Source organism: Typopeltis vanoorti, chromosome 12 (assembly GCF_054136105.1).
Source record: "Typopeltis vanoorti isolate ZY-2024b chromosome 12, IOZ_Tvanoo_1.0, whole genome shotgun sequence".
Taxonomy (NCBI): Eukaryota; Metazoa; Arthropoda; class Arachnida; order Uropygi; family Thelyphonidae; genus Typopeltis; species Typopeltis vanoorti.
Genome location: NC_143560.1, coordinates 84,136,329 through 84,154,186, shown reverse-complemented (window position 1 = coordinate 84,154,186; position 17,858 = coordinate 84,136,329). Strand labels below are relative to the sequence as shown.

At 36.5% G+C, this 17,858-nt stretch overlaps 1 protein-coding gene across 1 annotated transcript in view; it reads left to right on the top strand.

Moving 5' to 3' along the window:
* The window catches only part of LOC150100948 (glutamate receptor ionotropic, kainate 2-like), a 369,413-nt gene that overhangs the window by 162,206 nt on the left and 189,349 nt on the right, over positions 1 to 17,858 (top strand). The gene's annotated exons all lie outside the window — the stretch shown is intronic.

Here is a 17,858-nt window from a genome sequence, read left to right as displayed (position 1 = left end):
ATGTTAGTACAAAAGGTCAGGGTATTACTTTCACTGAAATAACTGATGCACTTGCTTTGACAGTGTCTGAAATATGTGACTTTGTTCCTTCAGCTAGAAGATTCCATCTTTGCAGCCATGATGCTAACAGTTCTGTGTGATCCTTTGTAAGATCAAGATATCTTACAAGATCATTCAATTCCTCTTGGATGATTAGGTGTGGATCATCATTTTTGACTCCAGAATCATGTTCTGTGTCAGATGTTTCCTCTGTTTCTTCATCACCACTTTCGATGTCTGCAGGTGTTGGATGTTCAGTACTTCTAAATCAACAGAATGAGGTACTGGTTGCAAAGCCAATGCAACATTTGGATACACGATGTGTTTCTTATTTTTTTATGAATATCCTGAAACTTTTGTAAGGCAGAAATAACAGTCAGTAAAATGATTGATTGGCTCTCACCAAATCACTAGAACAGCCAATTTACATTCAGGGTCCGGTTACTTTCAATCAAGCCAGCAAATTAACCACACAACTTGCACAACACATGCAGAGCCCAGCTTTTATCTTGATCACCTACCTTACAACTGAAATAACATTTGTAGGCATCCTTAACTTTGCAAATGATCTCTGCTTCTTCTTTGGAGTGAACTCCCTACACACATAGCAAAACAAATTAGAAGAAAATTAGAATTGGCACACATACAAGGCATTTTTCTGTACAGAGAGAGAATACGGTATAAGGTGAAACATTGGAATGTGTTGCATCATCTTACCAGTAGTTACATATGTATTGCATCATCTCTTGTTAACTTAGCACGATTGATGCAATATACAGCAGAATGTGATTGCATCATAGTAAACAACAATAGCTCATACAGGGCCTATTGTTTTTTTCTGGAATGGTATGTGATAGAAAAATTTTTAAAACATATTTGAAATTAGCATGAAAAACTGATTCAGAAATACCTCTTCTTGCAAAGGAAACAATATGTGTTTCGAACAGTGAATTATCTGTTAAGACTCCAATATTAGCAAATCCTGTACTGGGTGATCCAAAAGTTGCACACATCATAAAATAAACTTGAATTTTTCAGTATTAGTGATGAACTTATAGAACTAAATTGCTACAAACAAAGCTTATAACTGCATCTTTACAATTGCAAAAACAGATAACATTACTAAAGCAAATGTTCAAAATGGCCACCTGGTTCTTGAATGCAGGCAAGTGATCTTTTTTACCATATTGGAGGCAACTCTTTGAAGAATGGAATTACTGACTACTCTGATTACTTCAGCAGTGTTCATCTTCAGTTCATCAATTATGTGAGGATTATTTTTATACACTTTACCTTTCAGGTTACCCCATAAGAAGAAATCTGGAGGTGAGAAATCTGGCAACCTTGAGGGTCAAAGTCCTTTAGAAATAGCTATCACCAAAAACCTATTGCAAACATTGCATTGTTTCATTTGATGTATGGCAAGTGGCACCATCTTGCTGAAAACAGTAATCACATTCTTCAATCTCAAGGAGAGCTATGAACTGGGTGATGATGTCTTGGTACAGTGCACTGTTCTACGATGTCTCAAAGAAAATGGATCCGACAATGCAAAAGCATGATACTGCAGAGCACACTCTGATTTAAATTGGAGTGTGGTGTGCTCTTGTATCATCATCATCATCATCATCATCAAATTCCTGCCATATACCCTCAAGGGGTTTACAGGATATGATAGTACTACATAAAAAAAATTACATCATTATTAATTTCCTATCTACAATTTTCCTCCAAATCAGTCTGTTACTTGTCAAGACTCCAACATTATAAGATCTTATATTTCTATCGTCTAAAGCACTTTGTACCGTATCAATCCACCTATATCTTGGTCTTCCTCTGGGTTGTTTTGCTGCCAACCTGGCAGAGAACACTTGTTTTGCTAATCTTTCCTCGCCCATTCTGTTTAAGTGACCATACCACCTGAGACCATCTCTGTTAACACACTCATGGATGCTGACAGTGTCAAGTTCTTTCCTAATATCCTCGTTTTTAATATGATATTGCCATTGATGCCATCTGTTCACGCCTATAATCTTTCTTAGGACTCTCATATCTGTAAGATATGGTATCTATTACAGATACTATATCTATTATCTGTGGTCTCTAGTCTTTGGTCAAGTGTTTTACTTCTGACCCAGCTCTCAGATCCATAAGTTAAAACTGGTTTGAACACTGTCTTGTATACAGCTAATTTAGTGTTCCGACTAATTTCTCTCTTATTCCATATGAATTTATTCAATTGACTTCCCACCATACCAGCTTTGCTGATTCTGTTGTCTATTTCTATATTTAGTTTACCATCTTCAGTAAAAATCATGCCTAAATAGCTGAAATGTTTTACTTGTTCCACAGGTTCTCCATTCACAACACAGTTGACATTTTCAATGATTCTGCCTATTTTCATTGTCTTTGTCTTTTTATTGCTGACCTTCATACCATATCTATTACAACAGCTATTCAATTTAGTCAGAGAATCTTGCAGACTTGTAGCAGATTTATTTAGAAGTATAACATCGTCTGCATAAAGCAAAGAGCCGACATTAACATCTCCAATTTTGATATCATGTTTAATAACACTTTCCTTCATAATGTGATCCATATAGATAATGAATAACAGAGGGGATAATGAACATCCTTGTCTCACACCAGATTTAACATTAAACCATCTTCCTGTACTTCCTTCAATTCTAACTGCTGACTTACAACTCAAATAAAGACTAAATATTGCTTGATATAATGCCCCATTGACGCCATATAACTGCAGTGTATTGAATAGCTTCTCTCTTGGCACCTTGTCATATGCCTTTTCCAAATCGACAAAACTTAAATACAGATCTTTGTTATATTCCCATGCTTTCTCGACTATTTGTCGTAAAGTGAAGATCTGATCCTGACAGCCTCTATTTGGCCTGAATCCAGCTTGTTCTTCACCAAGCTTTTCTTCCACAATTCTTCTCAACCGTTTCTCAAGTATACTTGCATAGATCTTGCCAGGAACACTCAGTAGGGAAATACCTCTGTAATTCTCACATGCAGTTTTATTTCCCTTTTTATATATGGGTACTATGAGAGCTCTACTCCAATCATCGGGAATTCGTCCCTCTGTCCAGGCTTTCTGAACTATGCAGTGCAGCCACTGTAAGACTCTTATACCAACATACTTCAGCATTTCTGGTCGAATATCATCTATTCCTGCTGCCTTTCCACATTTCAAGCCTTTGATGGCTTTTTCTACTTCAAGTATGGATATGTATTCCTGACTGCATGCCTGGTCAGTGTTTTTTACCACTGTGCTGTCATCACTGCTTGTTTCATTTAGAAGTTTTTCAAAGTAATTACTCCATACTTCAAGGATATCTTTTTCAACCGTTTTCATGTCACCTTTATCATCTCTAATTCCTTTTACAGCACTCTTTCCTCCATTCTTAAGCTTCTTCAGCAACCTCCAGAATATGTTGCCACCTTCTTGATATTTATTTTCTATATTCTTGCCAAAGTCCTCCCATGACTTTTGTATAGCTAGTTTCACACAGTGTTTAGCATTCTTGCATTTGTCTCTATATTCTCTAAGAGCACAAGCTGACTTATTTGACAGGAATTTTTGATATGCTTTCTTCTTTTCCTTCACTGCTTCTTTAACTTCCTGTTAAAGAGGCAGTGAGAATCAGAAAATCAGAAAAAAATCAGAACTCCACCAGGGAGTTCTGATTTTTTTATCCTTACAGACAACCTCACCATGTTTTCTTCAGAGTTTGCCACTGAATCTCCAAAGTTTGATTCCTGTTCTCAAACTCTTTCATTTTTTTCTTCAATAATCTTTGTGTATTTTAGTCTACAGTTCACATCTGAGAGCTGCTCAACTTTTATTCGCTTTAAAACTTTCTTACGTGTTATTCTTTTCAATATTAAATTCAATTTTATCCTGCTCAAGACTAAATAGTGATCACTTCCAATTTCAAATCCTCTGTACACTCTGGTGTCCTGCACCAGGGAGAAAACATCACTATCAACAATAACATAGTCAATGAGACTTTTCTTATTCCTAGTCTCTTCTCTCCATGTGAATTTGTGCACATTTTTATGTTGGAACATGGTGTTAGTAATAACTAGTCCATGTACTGAGCAGAAATCCAACAGATATTTGCCATTATTATTAGCTTTGCTCTTTTCTCCAAATTTTCCCAAAATATTTTTGTATGTCTCACAATCATTTCCTACTCTGCTATTTAGATCCCCAACAAGGACCAACTTTTCATTTTTCATTGTGTCAGTTGCTTTTTCTAAAGCCTCAAAAAACTCCTCCACTTCTACCTTAGTAGAACCTTCTGTGGGACCATAGGCACAAATAAGTCTCATTGTCCAGTTCCCCATTTTCATAGTTGCCCACATTACTCTACTTGAGACTGACTGCCATTCAAGAAGATTAGCCTCGTATTTTGTGTTGAATACTATGGCTACTCCTTCTTTTCCTTGATTGTCATTGCCTGAATATAACATTTTGTATTTATTGCTCAGAAAGATCTCACCAGTTTTGGTCTTTTTTGTTTCAGTCACCCCTATTATGTCGATCTGGTACATCTAATTCCTCAGCTAGCTCCATTTCTTTGCCATTCAGGCTTCTTACATTGATAGTACTGATCTTTAACTCTGGTGACGTTGAGTTGGGGTTTGTTTTCAGATTTGTTCCAGTAGCTGACTTTTCGCTGTTCACCCTGGTTCCTTGGCGAAAACAACGGGGGCCTTGTTTAACCGGGCGACGCCCCAGCCGGCATGAAAATCTGTCATGTTATACCATCATTTTTTTTATTTTTATTTTGGTTTAACCAATAAGAATACAATTTGGTCGGCTAAATCCCAAATTGCCAGCCCATCCTCTTTCGTTCAGTATCCAAGTAGATACCCAACAGGGTGCACCACGAGAAGGTGAGGATTGGACATTAGGTCAGAAGCCCTGGTCGGTTCTCCGCATTCCTTTAAAGGCTATGTGGTGGTCTCCTCTCAGTTATACAGCTTTGACCCTTAAGCACCCCTGTGCTCTTATATTCTCTGAAAAATTTCAGAGAATTTTCATTTTTCTTCAACAGATCAAAACCACCTACATTAAACAAGTTTTTCCTTATCCAGTGGCATCAATTCATGAACATAAAGGTATGAACGATGCTTTAATTGTTTCATGGCTCTCCAAGTACTACCATATGACATACCTATCTTTGCAGAGAGTTTTCTAAGACTCTTTGAAGGTGAACGTTGTGTACCACAGTCACTTTAGTCTCAGTCAGAATAGAAGGTTTTACAAGCTGCTATTTGTCTGCAACTGATCCGGTCTCCCCAAAAGCATTTGATTAATGTCATAATTGTCAAATTTTGAGGAATTTCGGAGTCAGGATACTTCTGAGACAACTCCTCCACAACATTTGCATAAGAACGTCAGAAAAATAACGTTCCAAAATAACAACTCGTTGCTGCTTGGAAAGTACCATTTTGCTTTCCTAATAAACAAACTATGCAATGGATGCCCAATACCCGACATAGATTACATGATAGTGGCCAATAGTCCTAGGATGCCATCTGTAGGCAAAATGAATAATTCGAATTGAAACTCTTCGATGCAACTCAGCTTCAATTTCAACTTTGATGTGCACGACTTTCCTTTCCTCTTCCATTTTGTTTAAGTGACCATACCAACTTAGAGCTAATCTAAGATGGTATGGTTTTTCTTTCATTCATTCCTGAATGTCATTAATATCCACATTTTTATTTTGGTTCTGCTGTTGATGCCATCTTTTCATTCTCGTAATTTTTCTCAGGATCAGATTTTTCATATCTGTGGTCTCCAGCCTTTGATCCAGTGTTTCATTTCTAGCCCAGCTCTCAGTTCCATAAGTTAAAATTGGTTTGTATAGTTTCTTGCATGCGGCTAGTTTAGGTTTTCACTAATTCTCTCTTATTCCCTAGAAATTTATTCAGGTGACTCTTACTAGACCAGATTTGACAATTATGTTGTTTATTTTCATATTTAGTTTGTATCTTCACTAAAAATTGTGCTTAAATACCTGAAATATTTTACTTGTTCTATGGGTTCTCTTTTCAGGATGTAGTCATTGTTTTTAGTATTTCTGCCTATTTTCATCATCCTTGTCTTTTTATTGCTGATTTTCATAACAAATTTGTTATAGCTATTATTCAGTTAAGTTATGGAATCATTCAGACTTCCACTGGGATTTTTTTAGCAGTACAATATTATCTGCATGAAGTAACAAATTGAGTTGAGTATCTCCAATTCTGATATCAGGCCCAATGTGCTCAGGCCTTCATAATGTGATCCATATAGATGATGAATAACAATGGAGATAATGTGCATCCTTGTTGTAAACCCAAATTTACATCAAATCATCATCCTGTGCCTCCTTAATTCTAACTGTTCACTAACAGTCAATGATGTGCTGGAATCAGCTCACATGAGGCTGTTGTTAAATTTCCAGAAATTTGCATGCCATTTTACTTACTTAAAATTATAATAACTGTATTAACTCATGTAAAATATTATTTATTAGTGGAATTTTTGCCTGAGTATCACAGGCATCTTCAGTACATTAAAAAGGCTAATCAAACAATAGCTGACAATTCCAAACGGTACCACCTAAGTAGTTAATGTAAGATAACTAAAAAAATGTCATTAAGTTTCCTTACTTGTTTAAAAAATAACACACACACACACACGCGCACACACAATTAAAAAGTTAGGAAAGATTAGCTGATTTAAAAAATATCTTCCACATAGGGGATAGACATAAACCATCGGATCTGTTTAAGTTAGGAAAGTGAAGTGACGTTTCATATGTTTCTTTGTAAAGCTGTTCCATGAGGAACCAACTTTTGTGAATGACTTTTGTTTTGTTCCAGTGAACTCTGTGTCTTGTGTTGAGGAAATAATATATTGCAATTCTTTCTGTAATAGTTCCTCTGAAGAACAAAAGGAGTGGGCCCAATGAATCAGTGTTTTAATAGTTCCTGCCTTTTGACTGAGATGGTGATGAGATTCAGCATGGAGATAATGGCCTGTATGAGTCTTCTTCCTATAGACTGAGAAATGTAGGTTACTATCTGGTTGGTGAAGAATTAAAAGATCTAAAAAGGCTAACTGCTTATTTACTTCTACTATAGGGTAGTAGAAGTAGGTTGAACTGGGTGAACTGGATCCTTGGATGAAGTGCATTTAATTTAGAGAGAAACTGTTGTAATTCATCAGAAGAGCCGTTCCAGATAGCAAAAATGTTATCTACATATCTGAACCAATGAGTAGGTCTAGGTGAAATGTTGTCAAAAATATGTTGTTAAAAGTGCTCCATAAAGAAGTTGACAATAGCAGGAGAAATAAGATTGCCCATTGCTGTTCCTTCAGTTTGTTGATACAACTTGTTTTTAAAGGAAAAATAACCAGAATGCATTAAAAAATCAATATTTTAACAATGTCTGAAGGAAATTCTTGTTGCAGTAATTCAATAGTGTCAGATAAAGGAACATTGGTAAATAATGAAAAAACATTTAAACTAATCATAATATCCGAAACATCCAAATGGAGACCTGAAATTTTATTTTTGAAATCCAAAGAATTTTTTTATATAAATAGCAGTTCTAGTTGAAGAAGAATAAATTTGATAAAAATTTTGAAATTTTGCAAGTGGGACAACCTATACAGTCTACAACTGGTCTTAACGGAATGCCTGGTTTATGAACTTTTGGAAGACCATTCATAGGTGGACGACTGAAAGAGGTTTTAAGTTTTTCTTTTGATCCTCATCCCACATAGATAAATTATCAGTAACAGAATTAAGTCTTTTTAATTGACTCCTGGTAGGATCCAATGTGAGGTGCCTTGAGTTGAATAGTTGCGGAGCAGTAGAGACATTTTTCTCTCATATTCTCTTCCATCTTGAATAACTACAGCCTTCCCTTTGTCATCTTTCATAATAATTAAATTATTATTAATATTCTTCTGTGATTTCAGTGCTTTTAATTCAGAGTAAGATAGGTTAGGACGTGGAGGCTTTGCATTAAAACTGATAAGAATTTTTGCATATTTAAAACGTGTCCTGTTAGCTGTTTTTTGGGATAAATATCGAATACCTCTGTCTGTACTATGAAAAATATCCATCAGGGGTACCTTATTCGGAGCAATGGTGAAATTATGTCCTTTTGATAAAACAAGATGTTCACTGTCTGTTAGTGGACTGCCGGAAACATTGATGACTACTCTATCTGTAATTGTTTCAGCTGTGTGATAGTGATGGAAGAACAAGAGGTCATCTCTGGAAATTAAAGAAGAGTGTGGTTAACAAAGGTGTTCAGAACAAGGTTTTTTGCCTGAGAATGGTGAACGAGTGGAATTCATTGCCTGACTTAGTTGTGAGCTCTTCGTCTGTAAATGAATTCAAGAAGAGATATGACAGATATTGTTTTGCTAGTTTGAGTCTCCCGCGATGAGTCTACTGACTCCATGGAGATACCCGTAATAATAATAATAATAATAATAATAATTATATCCATGCTGAATCTCATCACCATCTCAGTCAAAAGGTGGGAACTATTAAAACACTGGTTTATTGGGCCCACTCCTTTTGTTCTTCAGAGGAACTATTACAAAAAGAATTGCAATATATTATTTCCTCTTTTCTGTCTAATGTATATAAGAATTCTTTTATCAAAAGAGCTTTAAGTAGTTTTAATATATCTTCCTCTTCAAATACAGAAGAAATAACGCATATTCCTATCCCTTATGTACAAGGCATTAGTGAACACATAGCAAAAGTTTTAAAACCAATAAATATTTTTGTTGCCTTTCGACCCACAGAAAAATCACTACCTTTCTCACTTCTCCAAAGGACAACCTTCCACATCTCAGTTATCCAGATGTCTACCAGATTCCTTGCTCTTGTGGTTATTTTATTGGGTTATCTTATTTCGGACAAACAGGAAGAACACAAGTTGTATATTCAATACCTTGAACATGAACATTCTGGACTTGTAGAGCATGCCATCAACACTAGACATAGAGTTCATTGGAACAATGCGATTTTGAGTAGGGTGTCACATCCCCCCCCCTCCACTCCCATTTGTTAAGAGTAAATCTTGGGGGCGGCCAGCCATATGAAGACTTCTCTGAGGAAAGGATGTATGTGGAACTACAAGTCTAGTAATGGTGTAGTTCCACAAGGAGCTAGAAGGCCTGGAGCTATAGTATGAAATGAGGAGTTAAGCAGTAAAGAGATGAGTGCTGCATATGAATTACTAAGAGATATTTAACATTATTTGTGCAGATATATTCCAAAGATTAAGAGGCTGAATAAGGTAGGTTTCAAATAATTGAATAAAGGGATAGCACAAAATCTGGAAGAAAAGGATATTGAGAAGACAGCACAAGATGAATAATAGTAATGGTTAATTTCATGAGGAGTATAAAGGGCAGACCAGGGAGGTGACTAAGTTAATTAGAACAACACAATGCAGTATAAGAAGAAATTAGCAAATCAGGCCAAGAAAAACTGTTGAGAGTTTTCAGATATATGCAGGTAGAAGGAAGAATGATTATGGTATGATATTAATGGATGGAGATGAGAGAATACAAACCACTGCACAGGGCATAGTTGAGATATTCAGTGAGCAATTTATAAAGGTGTTTCATCCTTGTTAGGGTGAAATCACGAGAAGCTCAAGTATAGAGGAAATAGAACAGGATAGCTTTAATGGTGAGCGAGCAGGAGGTATATAATAATAATTATTATTATTATTACCCCAAGACCTCATGGCATCAAAGACTCATCTGGGAGGTCCTTTTATCACACACACACAGCTCATACCATGCATTGAACACATTCAAACTCCTTGCAGACACCACACTCTCAGATGAGAGATAAGAAATGAGAAATTAAATAAGCTTGATGTCAATAAGGCAATAGGATTTGATGGCATATCACCACATGTCTTAAGGGAATTCTTGGGAATTGGCAGTAGCATTGGCATGCCTGTTTAATAAGAGTCTTATAACAGCACAGAGTGAAAAGATGGTAAAATTGTTCCACTGTATAAAGGTGGTGATAAGGCAGTGGCTAAAAATTATACGCCAATCTCTATATCTGGAGTAGTGGTTAAAGTATTGGAGAGATTAGTGATAACTAGGATAGAGGAATAGGTTGATAACAGCAGTATCTTCTGTGATTGTCAGTATAGGTTTGTTGAAGGGCGATCATGTTTTACAAACTTACTAATGTACTATAACAGGTGTAGAATGTATTGGACAAGAGAGATGTGCATACAGTGATATTCTTAGATTTTGCAAAAGCTTTTGATAAACTGCCACATGACAGGCTATTAAATAACTTGAAATGGATGAGATTGGATAACAGAGTAGCAAGTTGGATTGGTGATTGGCTGTCAGATAGTTATCACAAATTGTATATGGGGGATGCGGTATTCCGAAAGAGGAAAGTTACTAGTAGTATGCCACAGGGGTTTCTATCGAGGCCATTGTTCAACTTGTATATCATTATTGGTTGGGTTTGACTAGTGATATTGAACTATTTGCAGATGATGCAAAATTTGGGAGAACAATGTGGAGTCAAGCAGATAATGTGGCTTTAATGGAGAACTTGAATAATTGTATGAGTGGACAGGTAAGTTGAACATACCACAGTGCTGCAAAAGTTTAAAGTTCTGATAGGTTCTCTCTAAGGTTCTTAAACTCAGTAAGGAATGATGGGATGCAAAGGATACATATGGTGGGGAAAATTAGATAGTGGTAGAGGAGATGAGAGATTTGAAAGTGATGATGGAGAAGGTCCTGAAGTTCAAGGACCATATTGCACAAGTTGTGGTCTTCATATTGGTTAATGGCAATGATGCCCAAGTCTTGGCATGTGGAAATAGACGTTATGGTCCTACTGTATAAGGCCTTCATCAGACCTCATATGAATTATTATCATCATCATCATGAATCTCCTGATATGTATCCCTAAGATTGCCAATTTTCCTCAACACTTTCCCTCCAAATCAGTCTATTACTTATGAGATCTCCAATATTGTTATATCTAACATTTTGTGCTTCTAAGGCATTTCTAACTGAATCAATCCACCTACATTGTGGTCTTCCTCTAGGTCTCTTTTCTGCCAGAGGAACCCCATTCTATTTAATTGGCCATACCACTTAAATCAGCTCTGCTGACATTTACTTGAATGCTAATAATATCAATTCCTTCCTAATCTTCATTTTTAATAAGATTCTGCCATTGATACCATCAGTTCACTCCCCTAATTTTTCTCAGAACTGCATATCTGTGGTCTCTAGTCTTTGATCAAGTGCTTTATTTCTAACCCCATCTCTCAGATTCTTAACTTAAAACTGGTTTAAACACTGTTTTGAATACTGTTAGTTTGGTGTTTCAACTAAATTCTCTCTTATTCCATATAAATTATTCAGCTAGCTACCCACCATACAGCTTTGCATATTCTGTTGTCTATTTCCAAAGATTTAATCTGCCATCTTCACTAAAAACTGTGCCTAACTAGCTGAAATATTTTAAATATTTCAGCTAGTTAGGCACATCATAGGATCTCAATTCAGAATGCAGCTGAAGTTTTCTATGTTACTGCTTATTTTCATAATTTTGGTCTTTTTATTGCTGATTTTCATGCCAAATTTGTTACAGCTGTTATTCAATTTAGTCAGAGAATCCTGGAGACTTGTGCTAGATGTGTTTTGGAGTACATCATCTGAATAAAGTAGATCTACATTTGACATCTCCAATTCTAATATTAGGCCTAAAGCCACTTTCATTCATAATGTGATCCATATAGATGATGAATAAGAGCAGAGATAATGTGCATTATTGTCTTAACCCTGATTTTGTGTCAAACCATCTTCCTATATTTCCTTGAATTCTAACTGCTGACTGACAACTTAAATATATATATATAATGTATAATGTTCCATTTACCCCATATAACTGAAGTATTTCGAAAAGATTTTCTCTGGGTGCCTTGTGGTATGCCTTTTCCAGATCTACAAAACTTAAGTACAGATCCTTATCATATTCCTATGATTTCTCAGCTATTTCTCTTAAAGTAAAAATCTGATCTCGACAACCTATATTTGGCCTGAATCAAGCTTGTTCTTTTCCAAGTTTGTCTTCCAAAATGTTTCTCAACCTCTTTTCAAGTATGCTTCCATAAATCTTACCTGGAACACATAGTAGAGAAATTCCTCTGTAATTTTCCATTCAGCTTTATTTCCTATTTTATGGATGGGTACTATGAGAGCTCTGCTCCAATCATCTGGAATTTGACCTTCTACCTAGGCCCTCTAAATTATGCAGTATAGCCACTGTAAAACTTTTATATCTACAGACTTAAGAATTTCTGGTTAATATCATGTACTCCAGCTGTGTTTCCACATTTCAAGTTTTTGACAGCTTTTTCTACCTCAAGTATTGATATGTACACCTCTTTGCATTCCTCTTGAAAATTTTCTAGTATGGTTATGTTACTGCTTGGTTCATTTAGCAGTCTTTCAAAGTAATGGCTCCAGGACATCTAGGATATTTGGTCACCTGGTTTTCAGAAGGATGAAGAGATGTGGGAAAGGGTCCAAAGGCGACTGACTAAGGTAGTTTCTGACCTCTGGAATGTCGAGTATGAGGAAAGATTGAAAAGATGTAATTTGCAGAGTCTAGTGGAGAGAAGGAAGAGGGGAGATATGATAGAGACCTACAAGTTGGTAAGGGGTTGTTATAGGATCAATGGTGGAGAAGTTCTACAGAGAATAGTGGGAGATCAGGGGAGAACCAGAGGTCATCCCTGGAAACTGTATAAAGAGGGTGTGAGTAGGGGAGTGAGAGGCAGGTTTTTTTCGTGCAGAGTTGTGAATGATTGGAATGCCTTGCCTGAGAGTGTGGTGTCTGCAGGGAGTTTGAATGTGTTTAAGACCCGGTATGATGAGATGTGTGTGTGAGATAAAAGGACCTCCTAGATGAGTCTTTGACTCCATGAGGTCTTGTTTAATAATAATAATAATAATAATAATAATAATAATATATCCTTATATTCAGTTTTCATGTCACCTTTATCATCTTTGATTTTCCCCAACAAAATTTGACAATTTATCACTCCACCTTCTTTTAGGATGCCCTCGGCACACCCTTTAGGATAAACTTCACCCTTTAGCACACCCTCCTGGGTGTGCTAAAGGGTGAAGTTTATCCTTAGGCAAGCAGATCAGATTTGCCAGCTTGACATGAGGTTTGAAAGTGGTACGAAGGCCATGTTTCAACAATACTTTAGCTATCTTTTCCGATGTACCTCTGATATGGGGAATGTCTGGCCATTTCCATTTTAATCACTTTTGGTGAAGAATGATGTCAGCAATATGAGTCTGGCTTCTTATCCAGGTGTTTCACATCTTATCTTTTAATGTGATGCCTAGCATCAATCTCTCCATTTTTCTTTGAGTTGTTCATGACTTATTTTTCATGGTATTAACAACATCACACACTCTTTTATCACAAAGATGTTTTATTAATGCTTATATTTCGCTGATTTTCAACTCACCATCATCAGAGAACAACACACTTGTATACGCAACAGTGAGTGAGTGAAACAATATAATTGCAAAAGACAAAAGATCTAAAGTCCTATTTTTGGCGCCCTCTAACGGAAAAAAAAAAAAAAAAATTTATAAGATTAAAAAAAAAAAATTTATAAGATTGATCCAGAAGATATTTTTGAAAATATGACTGGTGGTGGGAGGACTAGGGGCCGTGAATGGAAGCTGGGCAAGAGCGTGGTTGACAAGGGTGTTAGAGCTAGGTTCTTTACTTGGAGAGTGATAAATGAGTGGAATAAGCTTCCAGAGTCTGTTGTGGGTGCTACGACCGTGAATGAGCTCAAGGCAAGGTATGATGGATACTGTGTGAATGTTGAATAGTTGTTCTTGACATGATGTTAGGGCCTCCCTCGATGAGTCTGTCGACTCCTTGGAGTTTCCCGGAACAACAACAATAATAATAATAATAATATTAAAAAAACAGCAGCTATCCAGGAGTTTTTCTTAGGATAACCGTCTCCCAAATTTTTGACAATTTAATATTTGTTAAGGTTGGGAGAATTCTTCAAAGCCATTGCTGACTCAGAAAATAATCTTTCAGATCTATAACGACTCCTAAATAGCACATTCGTTTTCCTCCATCTAATACTGTGTGAAGAAGTGTCCAAAGCGTGGTCTGCCAGTTCCGACTTGCCATAGTAATAGTAGCGAATGTATCTTTCATGTTCTTCCAGGCAGATGTTCACTGATCTTCCTGTTTGCCCATAATAGACCAAGTCACAGTCACAAGGAACTTCATACCCTCCTGGGTGTGCTAAAGGGTGAAGTTTAACCTTAGGCAAGCAGATCAGAGTTGCCAGCTTGACATGAGGTTTGAAAGTGGTACGAAGGCCATGTTTCAACAATACTTTGGCTATCTTTTCCGATGTACCTCTGATATGGGGAATAGAAATGGTCATGTTGTATTCTTGTGTATTAGGGGGAGGGCAGAGTAATGATCCTATATAGTATTTTATATATTTTGTAGGGATTGTAGCCATTGGCTAAGAACGTATGGCGCAGGTATTGGAGTTCAGTGGTCAGAGCTATATCGTTAGAACAAATGGCTCTGGTTCTGTGTGTAAGTGCTTTTAAAATGCCGTACTGTTGGACTGGATGATGATGTGATTGTTTATGTAGTTATCTTCCTGTGTGTGTGTGTGTGTGTGTGTAGGCTTTCTGTAAATAGAAAAAGATAGTGATCCATCTGAAAGGTGGGTGACTAATGTGCCAAGAAATGGTAAACAGTTATTTGATTCTTTTTCTACTGTGAAGTGAATTTTGGGGTGTTGGCCGTTTAGGTAGGTGACAAAAGCATCCAAAGTGTCTTGTCCATGGGGCCAGATGGCAAACACATCATCTACATAGCATAACCACACTTGTGGCTTGTATGTAGCTGTGGTAAGTACTTCGTTTTCCAAGTGTTCCATGTAAAAATTTGCTAACAGGGGTGGGGAACATGATAACAGGGGAGAGAGAGGGGGGGAACCCATAGCAGTACCATTAATAGTACTGCTATGGGTTCCCCCCCCCTCTCTCTCCCCTGTTAGCAAATTTTTACATGGACCACTTTGAAAACAAAATATTTACCACAACGACATACAAGTCCTTATTGTGGTTACGTTATGTAGATGATGTGTTTGCTTCATCTACATAGCGAGAGACTTCAAAATTATCAGATCTGATATTTCTATCTTCTAAGGCACTTATCAATTCGCCTATCCATCAATCCTGCATAACTCTTACCAGGAACACTCAATAGAGAAATACCTCTGTAATTTTCACATTCAGTTTTATTTCCCTTTTTATATATGGATGCTATGAGAGCTCTACTCCAATCATCTGGAATTCGTCCCTCTGTCCAGGCCTTCTGAACTATACAGTGCAGCCACTGTAAGACTACTTGAGTATTTCTGGTTGAATATTATCAACTCCTGCTGCCTTTCCACATTTCAGGCCTTTGATGGCTTTTTCTACTTCAAGTATTGATATGTATTCCTGACTGTCTGCCTGTTGAATGTTTTTTACCACTGTGCTGTCACTGCTTGTTTCATTTAACAATTTTTTGAAGTAATTACTCCATATCTCAAAGATATCTTTTTCTCCAGTTTTCATGTCACCTTTATCATGTGTAATTTCTTTTGCAGCACTCTTTCCTCCATTTCTGAGTTTTTTCAACAACCTTCAGAATATCTTGCCACCTTCTTGATATTTATTTTCTATGTTCTTACCAAAGTCTTCCCATGACTTTTGTTTATCTAGTTTTATACAGTGTTTAGCTTTCTTACATTTGTCTCTGTATTCTCCAAGAGCACAAGCTGACTTATTTGCCAGGAAATTTTGATATGCTGTCTTCTTTTCCTTCACTGCCTCTTTAACTTCCTGTGTCCACCATGGAGTTGGATTTTTCTATCCTTGCAGACAACCTCACCACATGCCTCTCTGGTTGAATCAGTCAATGTTTATTTCTTCAGGAAAACAATGATTATATTATACGTATGGGTAATTTGTAGCGTGCAGTGAAACAAGTTGTTAAATATGCTGAAAAGCATGTTGTGAAGATATTTCATGGCTAAACTCTTATTGTTTCATTTCATAGATAAAATAGGAATGATAACAAGAATGTAATTTCTTATCAAGTATAATATAAAAATGTTAGAATGTAATTTTTATTATATGGGAACTTCTTTAAAGAAAACTCACCATGGGAGTCCTACCCAACCTTTTATTGTACCTCTCCATAAGCTTGTTCAGAGATGATGCACTGACCATTCTCACTGGTAGTCCATTCCACCCACCATTCTCCAAGAGAAAATTCTAGCTCTCATACCTGGCTCTAATCACCTTCCATTGATGACACCTATTGTTTTTTTCTCTTGCCACATACTGAAAAATTTCATCCTCTTTCATTCTGTAAAATCACTTTACTACATATGTTGCCAAGATTATTGCCCCTCTCCTCCTTATACATTTTCACTAGTATTTTTAGTCCACATTCCCTGAGTTCTTTTACTCAGTACTCCCGGGTATCTCCTCCCATATCATCGTAGTTATTCACTTCTGTATCCCTTCCATGATTTTCTCATGCACTCAATACCCTGAAGACCAGAATCAAAAATAGTAGACTGTTTTCCATATACACAAAATCTACTCCTTACTCTCCTGCTCATACCCTCCTTATACATCTTCCAGGAATAGCCTCTTGTTCTTCCATTGTCTCTTACTTTCTATGAAAAATCTCTTCCACATTAATCTGATGACAATCACTTATTACCTTATATGTCTCAATTATATATTCCCATCTTCTCCTCCTATCCATGAGGCTCTCTCTCTCTCTCTCTGTGTGTGTGTGTGTGTGTGTGTGCGCGTGCGTGCGTGCGCGTGCGCGCGTGTGTTTATTTAACATTCTAGAGACAAGAAACCACCTTAGTTGATCATCTCCAGACCCTTTCTAGTACATCCTAATTCCTCTGAAAACTATACAGTAATATATATGTGATCTAATTTTGGCCCATGCCAGAACATTTTTTCAAAACTCCTAGTGAGTTTGAAAGAATGTTGCAATGTCACTTAGTTCTTTCATTGGAATCTTACTACTTAGCTTCACACTTCTTTTAGTTCAGCATCATTCCGTAAGCATTTTATTATGAAAGGTATGAGTGAATTCATTGCAATTTTTAAAAAATTTTCATGCATCTTAACAACACACACACACACACACACACACACACACACACACACACACACACACACACACACACACACACACACACACACACACACACACACAAAGTTAATTACTACATTTTTTATTATTTTTTACAAGAATGGTCTTAACCACCTTACTGGCCATTATGGATCAAATATGCATCCTCATACACTTTGTATCCATCATATATTTCAATGTAATATCAATGGTATTACAATTTTAATATGCACTTCGCATCCACGATAACCTTGACGTCTATAGGCATCTTGGCCGGTAGCGTAGTTAACACTGCCTCTTAAAACAGATCATATTAATGATATATGCTTTTTTATAATGGCCACAAACACTAAAGCAGCTATGCTAGCATTGTGCTTTATGTCTAGTTTTATCCGAACTGATAACTTAATTTATGTTGGATCAATAGAGATTACTTCATTATTTATATAAAGAATTATTACATGAAAGTAATTTGTGTTT